Source organism: Mytilus edulis, chromosome 1 (assembly GCF_963676685.1).
Source record: "Mytilus edulis chromosome 1, xbMytEdul2.2, whole genome shotgun sequence".
Classification (NCBI taxonomy): domain Eukaryota; kingdom Metazoa; phylum Mollusca; class Bivalvia; order Mytilida; family Mytilidae; genus Mytilus; species Mytilus edulis.
In genome coordinates this window covers 30,711,103-30,731,613 of record NC_092344.1, presented here as the reverse complement: position 1 = coordinate 30,731,613, position 20,511 = coordinate 30,711,103, and the positions used below count along the sequence as shown (strand labels likewise).

Sequence of the window (20,511 nt, the reverse complement as noted above, 5' to 3'; positions counted from 1 at the left end):
CTAATATATACTCAATTACACGGAGTACAAGTTTATACATTTTATATATCAAACAAATTTCGGCTCAAAATATAACAAAGGCAGATGGACCTCTTATAATAATTGAATATTTAAAAGATTTCAATTTCAACAATATCAAGAATCAAATTATTCATCTTAAATTGTAAAAACATATTTAAAGCCAAAATAAAAGTTTTATGCCCACGGAAAAGAATAAAAGCCTATTGACATTTACGTTTGTAAAAATCTCTACAGTTAAGTTGCTGCATGCGGAAAATTATTCAAATGAACATCCTGTTCACAAAGCGGAAATTGTATTGTGTCAATATTCAACAAGTTTGAATGTTAAACGAAGCCAATTATAGCAACTGTAGCCTGCAGATTCTAAATACATTTTTGAGTTCACACGACTCCAATGTAAATCACATCAATTTTCTGCATGTAAAGACCATTATATGGCATTAGGCATGTTAAGTATTATTGATGCAGAAAAATAGCAACTGAGAATACTATACTGCCTTTTTACTGGTCATACAAATTCCCAATAAAATGGTAATACAATTAGTTTCTTGATACTTCTCCAGGGTAAAACAATCTGACCAGAAACCAAAACTAACTTTCTTCTATGATGAGTCATGTCATTATTAAATGTCTGTCACTTTTCTGATTTCTGCAATATATTTATAGCTGTTGGTGTGAGCCAAGGCTCTGTGTTGAAGGCCTACATTGACCTATAATGGTTTACTTTTATAAATTGTTATTTTAATGGAGAGTTGTCTCATTGGCACTCACACCACATCTTCCTGTATCTAAACACTTAAAACTGTCATATAATTTTGGATTTTTTTTTTTTCACTATTGATTAAATAATGAAGAAAACTTATTCAAAATTGCCTCATTAACCCTCTGGTCAAGATGGATAGCAAACAAGGCTTACCTAGGATTTGTATACCATATCATTTTTTTCGGCTGAAATTTATGATTTTCAATGCTCTTCAACTTCCTAATTGATTTGACCTTTCGACTATCTTGATTAAAGTGCTACTGATGAGTCTTCAAGTGCTGCTGTCATACTTAATAAGCCTCTTATTTTTTATGAATTTCTATAATTTATTAATTACAACAACCCCCTCCCCACTCCAACCAAATAATTTGTGTCAGCTTTAACCACAAAATTCTCAAAAGTGACATTACGGGGAAATTATTATCACTGTTTACAGTGAATTTGAACTAATAGGTCTTTAAGATTTTCTGTGTTAGGTTGCTGTCTTAGACATTTGGTATACCCCAAATCTACTTGTAATCATATATTCATATTCAAGTGTACAAGGTTCTTAAGTTGTTTTTTTAACAGTAACAGCATTTACTTAATGTTTCCAATTAGCCTGTCAGAAATTATTACAAATTGTTGTTTTTACAATATTTTTTTCATTCCTTTCAGTAATAAACACATCATAATGTGTCTGTTTTATTTTACTAGAAATCAATTTTGTTTTAAAAACATCAAACAACCATATTTTCTTTTAAGTAACAATAACATATTCTGTTGCTAACAAACAGTGATTACAAAAAGAGCTCTTCAGTTTCCTGTGATTAATTATGTGTTTAATAACAGCTGAACCAAATATATTGTGAAACACTGTCTGATAGAAAAAGCAAAGGATATGAGAGGTCATTCATGATTCAAAATCATTACATGCACATCAAAAATACACAAAAAGTACATATTATTTATTTCAAATTTCAAGAGACATTGCAATTATTGACATTGTTAACTTTTATATGGTTCTTACAATCTCATCTAACATGTCTAACAGGGACTTCTCATATCAACATGAAGTATGTTGATGGTACTGACTATGACCATATATAGATGTAATTTAAGCATGAATAAGTGATTTCGTACATCAAGCATCAATGATCATGAACTCCCTTCTAAATACTAGTATGCAATTCTGCAAAGGGGTTCTGATTTAAGTTTTAAATTTACATGTATTATAATTTGGTGGGTTATATTAAAGATGTAAGTGGCTGGAGTCTGTTAAAATACATTATACATTGTACATTTGTGTTGTACTTGGGTCTGAAAAGTTTAAATCTGTCAAAAATCAGACTATCTTAAATCACCAGATACTTAAATCATAATGTCAGACAGGATCAAATCCTAAATATCAAATGTCAATACCAGCCTTTCCTTTATACCACAGACTAATGTCTTATAATTTCAAAAGGATAAGTCGACAGTAAGGGCTAATATCTCAAGCCTAAATCATCTAGAGGACAAGTTTAATCTTCTGTCAGAGACTTATAAAAAAAAATCAAAACCTGAATTTAATGGTCTGAAATGATCGACACTCCCCATATGAAATGGCACCATAATTTTTGGCCTTAAAATTTATTATAAACTATTTCTTTCATCAAATTCAAAAACTCTAAATATACATCACAAATTCAGCATGACAATTAGGGAGATGTGGTATGTTTGCCAAGTGACAACTGTCCATCAAAGACCAAGGGATATAAATTTAAGCAGCTCAAGGTCACAGAAGTGCTTCAACAATGAGCAAAACCCACACATAAAAAACGCTATGAATATCCATAGAACGACAAAATATAAAACAATTCAAACAAGAAAACCAAATAACATATATCTTTAATATGTATAAAAGTCAATATATTCCCTGTGGAAATAATGAAAAATGGTCATTAATATTTTATACCTACTTCATTGAATGTGATAACTAACACCTACTTATAAAAATGAATGATTTTATGATATAGATCAGGATTGACAGTACAGAGGGTGGTGAAGGGGGGTGCTTGCACGAAAAAAAAACGTGAAATAAGACATAATTTCACGTTGAGCGTGAAATAATTTCTGTAATGAACGTTGCACGAAAAATAAATACTTTTATGTGAACCTTTTGTGACTGAGTCACTGTCTTCTTGTATATATTAACTCTTTGTTTTACTTGATATTCCCAATTTAGTATAAACATTTATGATATAATTGGTTTATGGCTTTTAAAAAAGTATTTCTTGATGATCCCTGCCAAGTGTTTGAATTTCATTTGAAAAATACCGAGCACTAAAATAAGACTTTGAAAATCACGATGCACGTAAAATTAAATAAGCAGAACACGTTGAACGAGGCACCCGTCTTGCACAACTGAACGTCAAGGTCACAGAAAAAATTAAAATAGAAAATAAAATAAAAAAGTAAAAACACGTTGAACGTGAAATAAAAAATAGCGATCACGTTGCACGAAAATAACCCTTTACCACCCTCAGTACAGAGTAAGAGCTTTGAGAGGTATCTCTTCACAAAACTTTAGGATTAAAAATCAATCAAAAAATATCCTATATACCATGATCATGATGATAGGTCTGGATATAATACAGAAGCAAAAAATTAAAGAGAAAATGAAGTTCCCCATTTCTGGAATTCCTTCATTATTACCAACTTTTATTGATTATTCACCAATATCATGAAAATTGAAGTCTCAGACTTTATTGCAAGAACGATTGAATTGACCTTAATTTTAAAATAGTTGACGAATGAATGATACAAAACATTCAGTCATGATCAATTGTCTCAGTTGTAATGCTAATAAAAACCAGGAAAATATTATATTCCCTTAAAGCCAGACAACTTGAAACTATAAAATTGTTTTCAGTAAGGGTGTACAGTACCCTTGGCATTGAAAAATTGTAAGTGCACTAACATTTTGTAAATGTTTTTTAATGATAGCTCAACAAGATAAATTCTAGATGTTTCTGTTCTGTGAAAGAATAACTCAAGCCTTCATCATATTAGAACACAAATCTTTCTTTGAAATGTCATTTGGAACAAATATCAATAACAAATTATAGAGGTTTATGTTTGCTATTGGTAAAACTAAAATTCAATGAGGGAAACAATTCAACAAATTTTTCAATCAATAATATCTATAATTCCTAGGAAGGAAGTTAAATAAAGGAAATTAAGTTTTCTATAACAGATGTGTCAAAGATAATACCCATTTATTTCTAATCCTTACAGATTCAATACACCTGATGAATTTATACCATTCACGAGCATGCACATCTTTACTCTGAAATAATTTGCTGAATTTATACCACTAGCAATCAGTTTTTTTACTCTGACACAAATAATTGCTAGAATAGTTTTCTTTTGAACTTTCTCTAGCAGCCAGGTGAATACCTTGATTTCTTTTTCATTTTAATAGATTTTTTATGAAGATATTTTATGTATTTTTTAATAATAGTGCTAGGTCTATAATAATAAACATGAAGTTGTAAAAATATTTTAAATGGATGAATATAATCTTGTTAAATCTTACACCATTAAATTCTAACAAAAGCTACCTTACCTAAAATTAGAAAATCAATTCAATTCAATAATCCTTTTCATCCATTCTAATGAATTTCTATAATTCATCTGTCTACACTAATGATTTCTCAAACACATGAAAATCCCTTGACCAGACTCAGCCTACCATGATAAAGTGGACAGCTGGGGATACAGGTCATCTGACCATAAATTCATCCCCTGGGACATGGTTCCATTACCAAAGGTTATTTTGTTGTATTTTTATACCTTTGGTGCCAACCCATGCTGTGATGACAATAGTAGATTGTGTAAGGACTATTGTAAGGTTAATAGAGTGTAAACAAAATAAACAAGTTTTTATGTTTGTTGGTTTAATTTAAATCACCATTTAAATCTCCATATTGTTGAATAATGATAAAATCTAAGTAAGTGGAATTTGCAAGTGAATCTGAAATCATTTGATTTTGACCTTACAAATACGATTAAATTAAACAATAATCCATTATGATTGTTAATGGGTAGGACAGGGTCAAAATCTTAAGTAGTATAATTTCAAAAATCAAAAAGCTAATCTGTACATACTTGAAACATTTTCAACAATTTTACATATTTATAAAAAAAAATCTAATTTTATTTCACACTCCAAACATATTGCTGTTGAAGGTAATATTTTCATCTATGAAGAACATCTTTCACTCAAATCTGGGAATCTAAATGCATAAATGACTTTGCAGTATTTTTTGTTATACTTTAAAAAAATGTCCAAAAATGATCAAACTTGTAGTATAGTTTTTGCTGTCTTTAATAGGCATATGTTTTTAATTGGTCATTTGTTTAAAAATAAAAAAAAAAATAAAAAAAGGAAATAGGAGTTGTAGTTACTGTTAAAACCTTGCATTAAACATATGAAGCTTTGCCAGCAGTCTTATAGTCAAATACAGGGAACAATTGGATTCAATTTTTTATGAAGATATTTAAGATGATGGAAACAATTTGTATAAATTTAGCTTGTCAGACATCTGTTGTGAATAATTTTGGTATTCGAGATAATTTCAAACCTTGAAAGAACAGATCCAATGATGTTATTGTTTTGTCTGTAAGGCTGTTAGTTGTGATTACACAAGTAAATTAACAAACAACGGTAATTAAACAATTACATAACATGTAATTCTCTACATACCAAAACATGCTTGATCTTTACTTGCTCTCTCTGTTATACCATACAGCTGTAATGTACAATTAAATTAGATTATTAACATGCATCTTACAAGAGGATAACTAATTTGTTTGATAAATATGTATTCAATTAAACTCCTAGAAAGCAATTTTATTTTTCATTGTATCAATTTGTAACACAGCACAATATAATTGTGGTATTAGCTTACTTAGATTTATTGCAAAAAATTGTCCATGAACCCAGAATTTCATCATGTTCTTGTACTTTTCCTTTGATTGAATGAAATCTTGAAGTAGGAGAATTCTTTATTTGAATCAATTCAAATGAAGGGTTTTTATTTTTCAACTTTTCAGCTCTAATTACACAAAAGGTGATGGTCAACTTAAAGAGTTTGTTAGTTTTCTTTCATGTCTGACTCAAACTGTTCTCTCATGAATTGATTGATTAGTGTATAATGCCACTTTCAACACTATTATCATTTATGGTATTTCGTGGCAGTCAGTTTTCATTGGTGGAGAAAACTGGAGTGCCAAGAAAAAAACAATGACCTTCGGTAGGTCGTCTCCTAAGTAGTCCTTCTAGAATTACTGGATTTGGCTCTTAAATTGTAAATTCATGTACAAGAATTTCAACTTTCTTTACAACAAAATGTAGCAATGTGTCTTTGCAAAGGAGTACAATCGGAAATGTTAGACAAAAAAAACAACATTTCTTCTTACAAATTAATTGCTAATCATTTGCAACCAATACTGTTACTGGCTGTTTTAATCAAGACTCATAGCTGTTATCTCGTTGATAAAAAATGAAAAAGATCAACAATCTTCATTATTTGGTACATGTGTACCTGTCCTAAGTCAGGAGCCTGTAGCCTTCGTTAGTCTTGTATGTTTTTTTTAACTTAAGTTCATTTATATGTTTTGGAGTTTTAGCTTTAGTATGAAGTCCATTTTCACAGAACTTGAAAAAAAATTTATTCAGGGGCCAGCTGAGGCCAACCTCTGGGTGCAGGATTATCTCGCTGCGTTGAAGACCCAATGCTATTATCTACTCTTTGGTCAAGTTGTTGTCTCTTTGACATATTCCCCATTCCATTCGCAATTCTATTAATATTATAGGTCAGAAAAGAAAGGATATAAATTAGTTGTCAAAATGTCTGTCTGGTGCAGTAAAGTTAGTACTGTTATAAATGTTATTGTAATGATTAGTCTATTTTGTAATAATGGCTAATTCATTTTATACTATTTTTGATAGCCAACCATTTTATTATATGGCTAAGAACCATACCAACAGAACTTTACCATAATAATGATATTAATTTCTTCTATAAAATTATTCTCCATTTCAATTATCATTTTTATCCATCACTTTGATGTCCACAATTAAACTAAACCAAGGAACAAAGAAATAACTTTATTTCTCCGTCCCTCCAGACATCATAATAAAAATATAATAACTCAAACCGATCAATATGTCCATCTTTGGGAGACAACAGATGCATGGAGGAAGAAATTAAATTTGGAGAAAGACATCTGTAACCGTTTCATTAATAATTCACTTTCCAATATTGCTGCTTCTTTGTTTCAAACCACATAGGAAGTAAAAGGTCAAAGGTCTCTCATCAAAAACTACCAAATAATTCATTTAGTTATTAATATAAAACATTTGACCATTGAAATCGTTGCTGCTTTTTTTTCTATATCCTACAACAGACATATTTGAAAACATCTTATTTTGAAAAAAGTTAAAAATACAATTTCCCTGATTTCCAGAATCAATTACAGTTTAAAGCAACTCTTTCAAAATCATGCATTTGTGAACCAATTCTTAAAATCATCATTTCAATTGAATTATTAAAAAGCTACCAAAAGAGTCTGACATATTGTAATAAAGGGCTGCGCTTTAGCGCATGATACGCTCGTTGCTCTTTTAACTTGTCTTTTATGCTTTAAATGTATTGTCCCAAAATTGGAAAATCCCCCCTTTTTTAAGCATAAAAATTCATAACACAGAAATGTAAAATCTGAAATTTATAAAAGTTGAAAGGGAGCTTACATCAATAGATATAAACAATTCACCAAAGTTTCATGGACATTGGTGAAAGCCTTTTTGAGTTATTGTCCGAAGTGTTAAAAATCCCCCTTTTTTTATGAATAAAGCCCAATAAATCCAAAACTTAAAATCTGAAATTTATAAAAATTGAAAGGGAGCTTACATCAATAGATATAAACAATTCACCAAAGTTTCATGGACATTGGTGAAAGCCTTTTTGAGTTATTGTCCGAAGTGTTAAAAATCCCCCTTTTTTTATGAATAAAGCCCCATAAATCCAAAACTTAAAATCTGAAATTAAAAATAAACGAAAGGGAGCTTACATCAATAGATATAAACAATTCAACAAAGTTTCATGGACATTGGTGAAAGCCTTTTTGAGTTATTGTCCGAAGTGTTGAAAATCCCCCCTTTTTTTATGAATAAAGCCCCATAAATCCAAAACTTAAAATCTGAAATTAAAAAAAAACGAAAGGGAGCTTACGTCAATAGATATAAACAATTCACCAAGTTTCATGGACATTGGTGAAAGCCTTTTTGAGTTATTGTCCGAAGTGTTGAAAATCCCCCCTTTTTTATGAATAAAGCCCCATAAATCCAAAACTTAAAACCTGAAATTAAAAAAAAACGAAAGGGAGCTTACGTCAATAGATATAAACAATTCACCAAAGTTTCTTGGAAATTGGTGAAAGTGTTTTTGAGTTATTGTCCGAAGTGTGGACGACGGATGGACAGACGGATGGACGGACGGACAGACGGACGGACGGACAGACGGACGGACAACGGTATACCATAATACGTCCCGTCCCGGGCGTATAAAAATTTGATTTGGGTCTGTTATATAAACTTATGATTGCCCTGAAAAAAACTTTAAATTGATGCAATAAAACTTCCTGATATGCTATCTATTGAGAAAATGCAAGAAATCTACAGAAAATATATTCATATGCCTTTTAAAAAAAAAAATCAGACATACTACCTCACACAAAGCTATACAGAAATTATTTATGGGACATTCAAAATAGAATTGAAGTGGGAGTTGACCATATGAGGAGTCATATTTCAGCTGACAAGTAAACCAAACATAAAAAATACCCTTGTTAAAAATTAAAAACCTTTTAGAACATTAGGCACCACCTCATTAGTTATTTTGAAATCTCTCAGAACATCCACTATTTAACAAGAGTGCACACACTGAAATGTCTCGCCTTCTTTTCTTATCATTGATATTATGTTGATTATAGTCCTAAATATAAAGTTTTATTACAATTTAAAAATAAACTTAACATTAACCCAGAAAACTAAAAAGTGACCACTGAACCATGCCAGGCACATATGTACAGCTAACAATTCTTCCATATAACAAATATAGTTGACCTATTGCTTAAAGGTTTTTTTTAAAACGGACCAAAACACAAAAACTTAACACTGAGCAATGAACCATGAAAATGAGGTCAAGGTCAAATTCAATCTGAGCGACTGACATATAGATCATAAAATATTTCCATACACCAAATATAGTTGACTTATTGCATATAGTATTAGATAAAAATACCAAAACTCAAAAACTTAACTTTGACCACTGAACCATGAAAATGAGGTCAAGGTCAGCTGACACATACCAGCTAGACATGTACACCTTACAATCATTCCATACACTAAATATAGTAGACCTATTGCATACAGTATATGAAAAACAGACAAAAACACAAAAACTTAAATATAACCACTGAACCATGAAAATGAGGTCAAGGTCAGATGACACCTGTCAGTTGGACATGTACACCTTACAGTCCTTCCATACACCGAATATACTAGACCTATATATTGCTTATAGTATCTGAGATATGGACTTGACCACCAAAACTTAACCTTGTTTACTGATCCATGAAATGAGGTCGTGGTCAAGTGAAAACTATATATATGACAGGCATGAGGACCTTGCAAGATATGCACATACCAAATATAGTTATCCTATTACTTAAATAAGAGAGAATTTAACAAATCTTAACTTTTTTTTCAAGTAGTCACTGAACCATGAAAATGTGGTCAAGGACATTGGACATGTGACTGACGGAAACTTGGTAACATGAGGCATCTATATACAAAGTATGAAGCATCCAGGTCTTCCACCTTCTAAAATATTAAGCTTTTAAGAAGTTAGCTGATGCCGCAGCCGCCGCCATAGCCGCCGGAACACTATCCCTATGTCGAGCTTTCTGCAACAATAGTTGCAGGCTCAACAAAAATTATTTAGAACTGGGGACAAAATTTTGTAAACACATATTTGATTTGAAATGTAACTTGTGAGATTCAATATAAAAATAACCAGGTGCTCCGCAGGGCGCAGCTTTATACGACCGCAGAGGTCGAACCCTGAACAGTTGGGGCAAGTATGGACAAAACATTCTAGCGTGATACAGCTCTGAATTTGGATTGTGATCAAATTTTTGACATTACATGGGTTTTTTTTTACACAAAACAAATGTCAAGATTTTACAAATTTTACAATTAAAGATTTCTTCTTCAAACTTTTTAAATCTAAAATGAAATAGTTGACACAGCATAGGTTTCTGACACAGAATGAATGTGGTCTAATGAACTTAAAAGTTTGTTTTTGCCTTTTAGCAATTCACTATGCTGTTGAATATTAATCCTCTCAAAAAAATGTTTGAAGAAATTTTCTTTTTATTTATGAAATCTGAAATGAGAAAAATTTACCCCCCCCCCCTTTTTTCACATCCCTGTTTCCCTTTTTCCAAAACTGATATCAATTCAAATTTCTAATGGAGTTTGCAACAATAACTACTCTTTTAAATACATCATAAAATATTAAAATGTAATATAAAGTGCTTGTTATCACTGAATGGTAAAGATTGGTTGGTAGTAAAAGTGAATATACATTGTTTATTGTATAAAACAATAAAAAAAAACTTCATCAGCAACATTTTATATTGGCAAATTTCCAATGAAGTTATTTACATAAAGTTATTGGCAAATAAAAATAGAAAATGACATCATAGTCATGTCTGGCAAATGTCCAACATACATTATCTAAAAACATTTTAGATAAGATAAGGAAATAAGATGTAAAAAAACTGCTTGTTATCACTGAATGGTAAAGATAACTTTAATTTATCAGTTGGTAGTAAAAAGTGAATATACATTGTATATTGTATATAACAAAGATTTAAGTTGATTCTGGACAAAGAAAGATAACTCCAATTAAAAAAAATCTTGCTATTGCACAATATTTTGCAATTAGATATTTCTTGCTTACTATTCTGGACAAAGAAAGATAACTCTAATTAAAAAAAAATTTGCTATTTCACAATATTGTGCAATTAGATATTTCTTGCCATTGCGCAATACTGTGCAATTGAAAAGACTTGCTATTGCACAATACTTAATATAATAATTTTAGATCCTGATTTGGACCAACTTGAAAACTGGGCCCATAATAAAAAATCTAAGTACATTTTTGGATTCAGCATATCAAAGAACCCCATTATTTCAATTTTTGTTAAAATCAGACTAAGTTTAATTTTGGACCCTTTGGACTTTAGTGTAGACCAATTTGAAAACAGGACCAAAAATGAAGAATCTTCATACACAGTTAGATTTGGTATATCAAAGAACCCCATTTATTCAATTTTTGATGAAATCAAACAAAGTTTAATTTTGGACCCCGATTTGGACCAACTTGAAAACTGGGCCAATAATCAAGAATCTAAGTACATTTTTAGATTCAGCATATCAAAGAACCTAACTGATTCATTTTTTGTCAAAATCAAACTAAGTTTAATTTTGGACCCTTTGGACCTTAATGTAGACCAATTTGAAAACGGGACCAAAAGTTAAGAATCTACATACACAGTCATGACAATTAGATTCAGCATATCAAAGAACCCCAATTATTCAATTTTGATGAAATCAAACAAAGTTTAATTTTGGACCCTTTGGGCCCCTTATTCTGTTGGGACCAAAACTCCCAAAATCAATACCAACCTTCCTTTTATGGTCATAAACCTTGTGTTTAAATTTCATAGATTTCTATTTACTTATACTAACGTTATGGTGCGAAAACCAAGAAAAATGCTTATTTGGGTCCCTTTTTGGCCCCTAATTCCTAAACTGTTGGGACCTAAACTCCCAAAATCAATACCAACCTTTCTTTTGTAGTCATTAACATTGTGTTTAAATTTCATTGATTTCTATTTACTTAAACTAAAGTTATTGTGCGAAAACCAAGAATAATGCTTATTTGGGCCCTTTTTTGGCCCCTAATTCCTAAACTGTTGAAACCTAAACTCCCAAAATCAATCCCAACCGTTCTTTTGTGGTCATAAACCTTGTGTCAAAATTTCATAGATTTCTATTAACTTAAACTAAAGTTATAGTGCGAAAACCAAGAAAATGCTTATTTGGACCCTTTTTGGCCCCTAATTCCTAAAATGTTGGGATCAAAACTCCCAAAATCAATACCAACCTTCCTTTTGTGGTCATAAACCTTGTGTTAAAATTTCATAGATTTCCATTCACTTTTACTTAAGTTAGAGTACGAAAACTAAAAGTATTCGGACGCCGGACGACGACGACGACGACGCCAACGTGATAGCAATATACGACGAAAATTTTTTCAAATTTTGCGGTCGTATAAAAAGGTGTCGTATGATGCCAATAAGACAAGTCTCCATCAAAGTTCAAATGACCTAGAAGTTAACAATTAATGGTCACAGTTTAAGGTCTTCAACAATTAGCAAAACTCATACAGCATTATAAGTTAGCTCTGAAATGACAAACTATATTTTAAAAACAAGTTTTTCTACTTTAAAAAGATATTTTCATTTATCAATGGTATGTATTGCAATAGACTTAAAGCTGTATATATAATATTCCATGTACTGTATGACTTTTCTACCTTAATTTAGTCAATTTAGATAATACAAATAGTTTGTAATATGAATAGTCATCATCTACTTCTATTATATATAAAAGATGAATAACAAAAAGAGTTTAAGCCACTGTAGTAAGGATTGTCCTGTTTATGATGTATTCCTGTAGTCACTTTATTTTTTTATTATCACAAAATGAGGATTTGTGAAAAAAAGTAAAGAATATTGTGAGGAAAAGTATATTTTTAATAGCATGCTCTAAATATTGATCAAAAAGAAAATTAAAATTAACGACACAACCATAATTCCATATTTAGCATCATATAATTTCAATACCATTAAAGCCTTATTGATTAAAACCATAGCATCATAATTAAAACATCATGTTGAAAATTTCCAAAATATTTCATGCAGAAATGATTGCCGATAATATCAGATGGAAACATATTTAACCAATCAAGCTAAATATCAATTTGGTTTTTTATCCATTTCATTTCTTTTTTATAAACTTGCATTAAGAATGAATAATGGATATTTGATCATCTCCTGCATGTGTTGAATTGACCTAAGCTGACCCGTGGATGTGGTCAGTCTCACAACTTATTAGAAAATTATATTGTTTGGGACAATTTAATGACATGTTGTGACAAAAGCCGTCTCAACATTAATACAGCTCCTTTCCCTACGCTTACTGAGTTTGTAATTGGATTTCAAGATGATTCATTGCCTTGTACATACATACGATTTTATTCAATTATTGAACATTAAGGCTAAAAAAAATCCAGAACTATACACTTCAAGCCATAAGGAATTATTCTTCTAACAGTCAAGACTAAATGAAAGTAAAATTAATTAAGTCACTAATGATTTTTTTTCAATTACCGCATGTAAGAGATTGGTCAGGCCAAAACATTCAATTTTTGCTTCTTTTTCTTCCTTAACACATGTGCATTTTATGGACATTTTTGGTTAAACACTTTGAAAATCCAGCACAGTTTCCTTGTATATATATAGTCAATGAAAAATTAATAGAAGTATATAATTTTGTTTTGCTTCATGTTCTGAAGTTTTGTTAAATTTAGACTTTCCATCGGGTTTTATTCAAGCACCACTGATGACTCTTTATGCATACTGAAAGGGTGATGGCATAATAACTAGTCTTTTGTACATGTATCATCACATTGTTTCAACTAAATATCCTTAGATAAAAATTATTAAAGGCGTTTTAAAAACATTCAGTTGGCCTTATAATTTCTTATATTGTCAAGGCTTAAAGAATAAGCCAATTTATAGGTTTTCTTTCTGATATTGTCAAGCCATAAAAAGAAGCCAATTTAATACTCATTTCAGTTTTTTTTCCTCATTAACACTATAAACAAATAAGATCTGACTGCACTGTTTATAACATTGTCATTGCTCAGAAACTGAAAATTGCTTCAATCTGAGGCCCTGGACAAACATTATCTCACTAAAATTGTTGGATTTATTAGCCAAAAAAATTTTTGTTTCTCATCTAATTCATAATCCTTGTGGAGCCTCTCTTCAGCAATATAGGGCTTGCTTACAGAAACTTTGTTATAACAATCCCATAATATCTGTTCCTGTTGGAACAAACATTCTGTACCCGTTTATGACTTTAGAAACAAAGGTATGATATTTTTCCAGTTGAAAGTATATTAAATAATATTTGTCCAGTTTGACCTTTTATCAGGAAGGACCTAATACATGTACATGTATTTCATGACAGAAGCTATATATAGAAAGTGCTGGTTTTGATCATTGCACTTTTACAACCTTATTTACACGTTTCTAAAGGTTTAAGGACTGAACATTTGCCAACATTACTGGCACCACTGGCACCACTACACATATCAATGTGTTTGTATGTTTAATGTGTATTAATGTTCAAGTGTATTTATGTTTAATGTGTATCTATGTTCAATGTGTATTTATGTTGACATTTGTATTTTCTATTCTTGCATGTAGATTATATCTATCTCAAAATTTAAATCTCAAACAGGCTGATTTACTTTATTTATTTTATAATACAGCGTTGAAAGGTCATTGCTTCCATTCAATAACATTGTCCTCGAACATCAAATTTCACAAAAAGATTGCAATTTACCTGGTGTTTCAAAGAGTATACAATAAAACTTTTGTTATCTACCGTAACATCCATGACCAAATCGTTTTAATAATAAACAGAAAGATATACCATGCAATTTTACCAATATTAAATCTCCTGTACAAATAAGGGATGAATTATCAGATGATGTCAGTTTACAAATTGTTGCTTCACCTTAAAAATTATAGGATGATATCTGTATTTAAAACTGAAATGTACGGTAGACAAGTTGTAAAACTTTGCATTACTCATAATTTAAGGAGTGGTGTGCTTTTAAAGCAGAGGAAGCCTGTCAGTTATTGCCTACAAGCATATAAAATCAGCTACAGTCCAACTAAAGCCAGTTCCTGTTGAATAGATTTTTTTTTGGGGGGGGGGGGGTACTGGCTTTCGATTCTGTTTCATTATTTTATACTGCTACTCCATATCTTTTAAACAAGTGTATATAAATATAGACATGGTGCATCATTTAACATCATAGTTTTAAATTTATACTGCAAATATTAATATTGAAATATGGTCTTAAAACAAGAATGGTCAGTTATTCATTTCAATAACTGAATTCAAATTTACCGTAATTTTATAAATTAAGAGATCTGCTGAATAACTCATTTAAAAAATAATGAAAATCAATTTAAATTGACAACAACACTTAAAATGGTCTGCCACTTTATTTACTAACGTCTACATGTTTCTTGCAACAGAGTTTAATTTCTTACTTAGTTGTATAAAATGAGAATGGAAACATCAACAACCTGACCAAAGAGGGGGTGGGCCTTAGCTGGCCCCTAAATAAAAATGTGTACTAGTTCAGTGAAAATGGACGTCATACTAAACTCCAAAACATAAATGAAATAATATAAAAAAACATACAAAACTAACAAAGGCCAGAGGCTCCTTACTTGGAACAGGGGCAAAAAGGTATACAAGCATTTGTGGAAAATATATCTTTGAGAACCAATTCTAATTTCTCCTGAATTTTGAGACTGAGGAAATCAGACTGGACCAACCAATTTCTGTTTTGCTTAGACCAAAAAAGTGACCGAGTGTATTTACTTAAACAAATTGTGACTGGGATAGGAGACTCCGAATGTTGTGTGACTTGTGTCATTGGCACACATACCCCATCTTCTTATTTCTATGTATTAGATGGGTTCAAACTTCAGACAACATTTCAATACATTGTTCAAATTTATTTTCATCTCTGTTTTTTTTACATAAGACTTGATTAATAATTTGAAGCATTCATTTTATTTTTCTTCACCAAAAAAGGTGAGTCATGTCTCGTCTGAAAAAATCCAAAGTAAGAAATCTGTTGAACTTATTGAACAATTACAAATTACCTACCCTTGTCCTGGCACTTGAAAATTATCCTCTTCACTATTAACTGTCTGTGTATGTTGTCGTCTACAGAATGTGATCTAAAATTCACAATACTAACATGTATAAACAATTGATGATATATATGTTAGAGCAATCATGATATAAAAATAACATTAATATGCAAATAACTGAAAATGGATTGCAATTTACAAGATTAGATTGGCTTGGATCAATAATATGCTACAAGTCTGAAGTGAACTCTCTGCAGGTCAAAATCTATAGGACAAAAGCTGATTTATCTTAATTTATTGAGTCAAAATAAGGCTTGGTACTGATTTAGCAATTCCATTGCAAGAAATTTCAAAAGTAAGATGAGTCACCAGTTTTACAGCAATCAACAGGCGTCTAAATCAAATTGTCAAGAAAAATGCATTTTGAATTGCGCTGACTTGTCACTGTACAATCGACTACAATAAATAATGACAGTTTTACCAATACCAATAATGCAATGAAATATTCAATAAGGACAAGGTTACATGAAAATGAATGCAGTTTGATTATTCAATGCCATATAATGAAGAACTCAAATCTACATTTCACTGATGAACAGTCTTTCAATATTTTATGTAACACATAGAGAGATTGTCCTTATTCCACTTCATTTTTTAGTCCAAACTTTTTAACAGCAAATAAAATAAAATATTCTGTTAACCAAAATTTTATTGCAGAATTTTTTTGTGTCTTGAGTCTTTTTTAAGCTTATTACACAAAACAAATACACATGTACAAACGTATGAATGTTTAAGTGCAAATCAAAACAGTTGTGCCATGAGTGCATATATATGCCCGTCACATTTTCAAAGAATAAAGTTCAATAACTTCTTAATGTCATATCAGAAATTTATAAAAAAAACTAAAGGGAGGTTATCTTAATAGATATAAATCTGTCCCAAAAAATGAAATGAAAACGCTCTTTCAGGATATTGTCTGAAAACTTGAATATCACCCCTTTTAAATAAATAAAAGCCCAAAACTCAGAAACGTAGAATCTGAGAGGGAGTTTACATCAATAGATATAAACAATTCACCAAAGGCAAAGTTTCAGGAAAACTGCTCAAAGCATTATTCATTATGGCATTGTCTGAAACTAAAAAGTCCCCCTTTTTTTAATAAATAAACCCCCATAACTCAGAAACATGAAACTAAATTTTATAAAAATCAAAAGGGAGCTCATAGTCATATATATAAACAATTCACCAAAGTTTCATGCAAATTGGTTAAAGCATTATTAGTAAATGTTCAACATGCATACAACGGACTGACAATACATGTACGTCCTGTAAACGGGTGTATAAAATTGTCAATAATAAATGCATACAATAATTTCTAAAATTACATTAGGGGTAATACCTGGGAAATAACTCAGGCCGACAGCTAGTCATTTCTCAAGATAAAAAATCTTACAAGTTCTAGAGGACAATCAATGTTTAAGTATGTGCAGATATAGATCAAGGATTAAAAAAAAGGTGGAGGGCAGAGGGCCAAGGGTCCCCAAACTAAACAAATTTGGGGTAGTGTAAAATTGAGAATGGAAATGGGGAATGTGTCAAAGAGACAACAACCCGACCAAATAAAAAACAACAGCAGAGGGTCACCAACAGGTCTTCAATGTAGCGAGAAATTCCCGCACCTGGAGGCGTCCTTCAGCTGGCCCCTAAAAAAATATATACTAGTCCAGTGATAATGAACGCCATACTAATTTCCAAATTGTACACAAGAAACTAAAATTAAAATAATACAAGACTAACAAAGGCCAGTATTTTCATTGAATGCAGTTCATAAGGGGGCCTCCACACTTCCCCTCTTTTTACTCCTTAATCTGCCTTTGATTAGTGTATAAAACCAGATTTTATATGTCTGGTAGTATTTCAAAATTCATGAGAAATATGGAGTACACATTTTCTTTTACAGAAACCTGGATCAGTATGTACATGTATTTCAATTCTTCCAATTGGGGCTATATGTGTAATTGTTTTTCCATAGGCGGTAATGGTTGTTTTTTTTTGTACTGTAGCTTATGCCATACTGTAAACTTGGACATGTGTGATGGCTCGTTTCGAAGCTGAGACATTTTCAAATTAAATTATCAGTATTAGTGTAATTAGTTTGATGAAAGGGATTTATATTGGTTTGAGAAATTCACAGTATCTATGATCGCTATCAGCCCCATTTTTGTATTACCCTATTTGCATTCTGTACCCGTCTGTGATGAAATGAATGCCATTACATGTATGTCAAATCTGAAGCAACACATTGTGTAGTTTGAATGACATTTGATGATATTATTAGAAATTATTAAGATAAAAGCGATTGGATATTTTACACATGTCCGTTTCCATATCATGTAATTTATTTTATATGACCTACAATAAAATTCGCTATCATTATAATTAGGTAGTGCCATGTCATGTCAATATATATATGTTCCTGGGTATATGACTTAGTAGTAGCTATTAACGATGCAGACAGCATTTGCGTATTATGAAGTGCCTATCAGTTGGAAATGATCATGGGGATTTGACCAGGATATAAGATGACCATAAGATGTCTGAGTGGCATGCAAGGAACTCGGACTAGTCAAGTCTAAATTAATTATGTCGTCTAGAAAGGCTATTTTATTTACTCTGATTTTGAAGTCTTCTGGTTCATGGGGGTGGGGATTGGAGGGGTCCTGATCCCAAAATCCCGGGCTTAAAAGAAATAAAATCCTGAGGTCCCAAATTTAAAAAAAAAAAATCCTAACATCCCGAAATTCGAAAAAAGAAATCCCAAATCCCGAAACCAGAGCTTAACTAAAAACAGTTAATCCCGACCTCCAGAAAAAGTTCTTTGCAGGGAGGCATCAAAGCAAAAAAATAAAATAGCCTTTCAAGAGAAGTTACTATTTGGATTAGGAACTGGCCAGAGAGTTTCAACGTACTCCAGTCTGAATCCGAGTCCGTTTGCGCCCATTCACGGTCGCACCCACTCATGTTCGCCCCCTTTTACTTTCGCACCCTACATGTTTGCACCCAAAGTCGTGTACACACCCTACAAGTTCACTCGCAATTTAATTGGTTTTGTGTTTAATAACTTTGTAATCAAGTTTTGGCAAGTGTATTCTTATAATGTTTTGGTTAGTGTATTGCTATAACTTTGTTTCACTGACTTGTTTCAAAATAAAGTGAGATTCTGGCTACGTTTTTTTTTGTGTGTGTTGAATAAATGTTATCATGTTTTGGTTATAAATCGTGTATTGCTATATTTTATTGGTGTATTGCTATATTTTATTGTTTCAGATCAAAGGGACCAAGCTGCTAAAAAAAATTATCTTTTGTGTTTTTCATTTAAAATCTTCAATGTTTTACTCATACCAAGCTATAAATACATTCAATATTTACACCAAAGCAATTTAAAACAACAATCATGTTTTTCCAATTATTCAACTGGAATTTGAATTAAAATTGAACATGTAGAGTGCGAACGGACCTTGGGTGCGATCGTTCGAGGTGCGACTGAGTAGGGTGCGAATGTGTATTGGGCACGAACGGACCTCAGATACCCTCCAGTCCCCAGACAACATAATGATTTTATTATTTTATCAGTATGTTGGTCAAGACAAACGTCTGCTAATCGTGGTTAAGATTGATCAGGTGTAAACTTTTTTCGTTACCCAGGGTTATACGACTAAACGCAAATAAACCATCGCCGGGGTTGATGCAGTCAACAGATGAATCGCTGTCGATAATTTCAGTGGAGTGTTGCAGACAGTCTATCCAAAACGGGGTCTATACATTATGCTCCCATTTTCTCTAAGATAGAACAACTTCTCGTTCAGTTTGTTCTTTTAAATATTTCATTTATCAACAATAAATTACTACATCACAGAAGTTTTCTTACCAAGAGCTTTGAAGAAATCGGCTGCTTGGGGAGCATGTAAATCTATTCAACAAAATTTTACGGTATAAACGTGTAAAATTTCCGTAAAATCTCGCGCCATTTTTCAAACACTTTTTTTTTTAATAAATGTTGTCATTGAAGAATTGGGATTACAATACCATCATGGCTACTTCTACTTCGGTTATGGTTATGTTTCTAATTTTAAGGAAAATATGTTAGTTAACTGAATTATTTGTAGCTGTAGGTAATTTAAACCAGCAATGTTAATAATACGATATTCACATAGGGATCGAATAGCTAGAAAAATTGGCACACCATGAGTATAGATGAGGGGCTGGACAGGGGGTAAGTTACTCCCTGCTCCCGCCCCCATTCTCCCTTTTCCCTCCCTTTTCTCTCTCCCTTACTTTTCCGACATACATTTCATTCAATCCATAAAACATTCAGCGGAAGAGTTTCGCTTAGAAGGTTTGTAATGCCATATATTAAAGTAAAGAGTATCACCCCTTTAACATTTAGAACCTCTTTCTAAATTATGAACATCTATTTTATCAGCAATCAAAGTCGGGCTTCAGAGTTGTGAAACTGCAGTGCATATTCTAGAGGAGGCGTGAATCAAATGTGGATACTAAAAGATTCCAAAGATCTTTTAGAGTACATACAATCTAAT

The 20,511-nt window shown here is 31.5% G+C and overlaps 1 protein-coding gene across 6 annotated transcripts in view; it reads right to left on the bottom strand.

Annotated features, from left to right (window-relative positions):
- Window positions 1–19,907, bottom strand: part of LOC139511559 (neuroglian-like) — a 107,461-nt gene extending 87,554 nt beyond the window's left edge. For 4 of the 6 annotated variants that reach the window (XM_071298427.1, XM_071298443.1, XM_071298419.1 and 1 more), the window contains exons 1-2: window positions 15,927–16,152; window positions 5,514–5,559 (exon numbers count right to left, since the gene is read on the bottom strand). The gene's annotated coding sequence lies outside the window, so the exon portion shown is untranslated. Of the gene's footprint in view, window positions 1–4,373; window positions 4,393–5,513; window positions 5,560–15,926; window positions 16,153–19,841 lie in introns of those variants that run through there. The other 2 variants (XM_071298396.1, XM_071298412.1) reach the window with 2 other exon arrangements.
- Window positions 19,908–20,511: the final 604 nt, after the last annotated feature.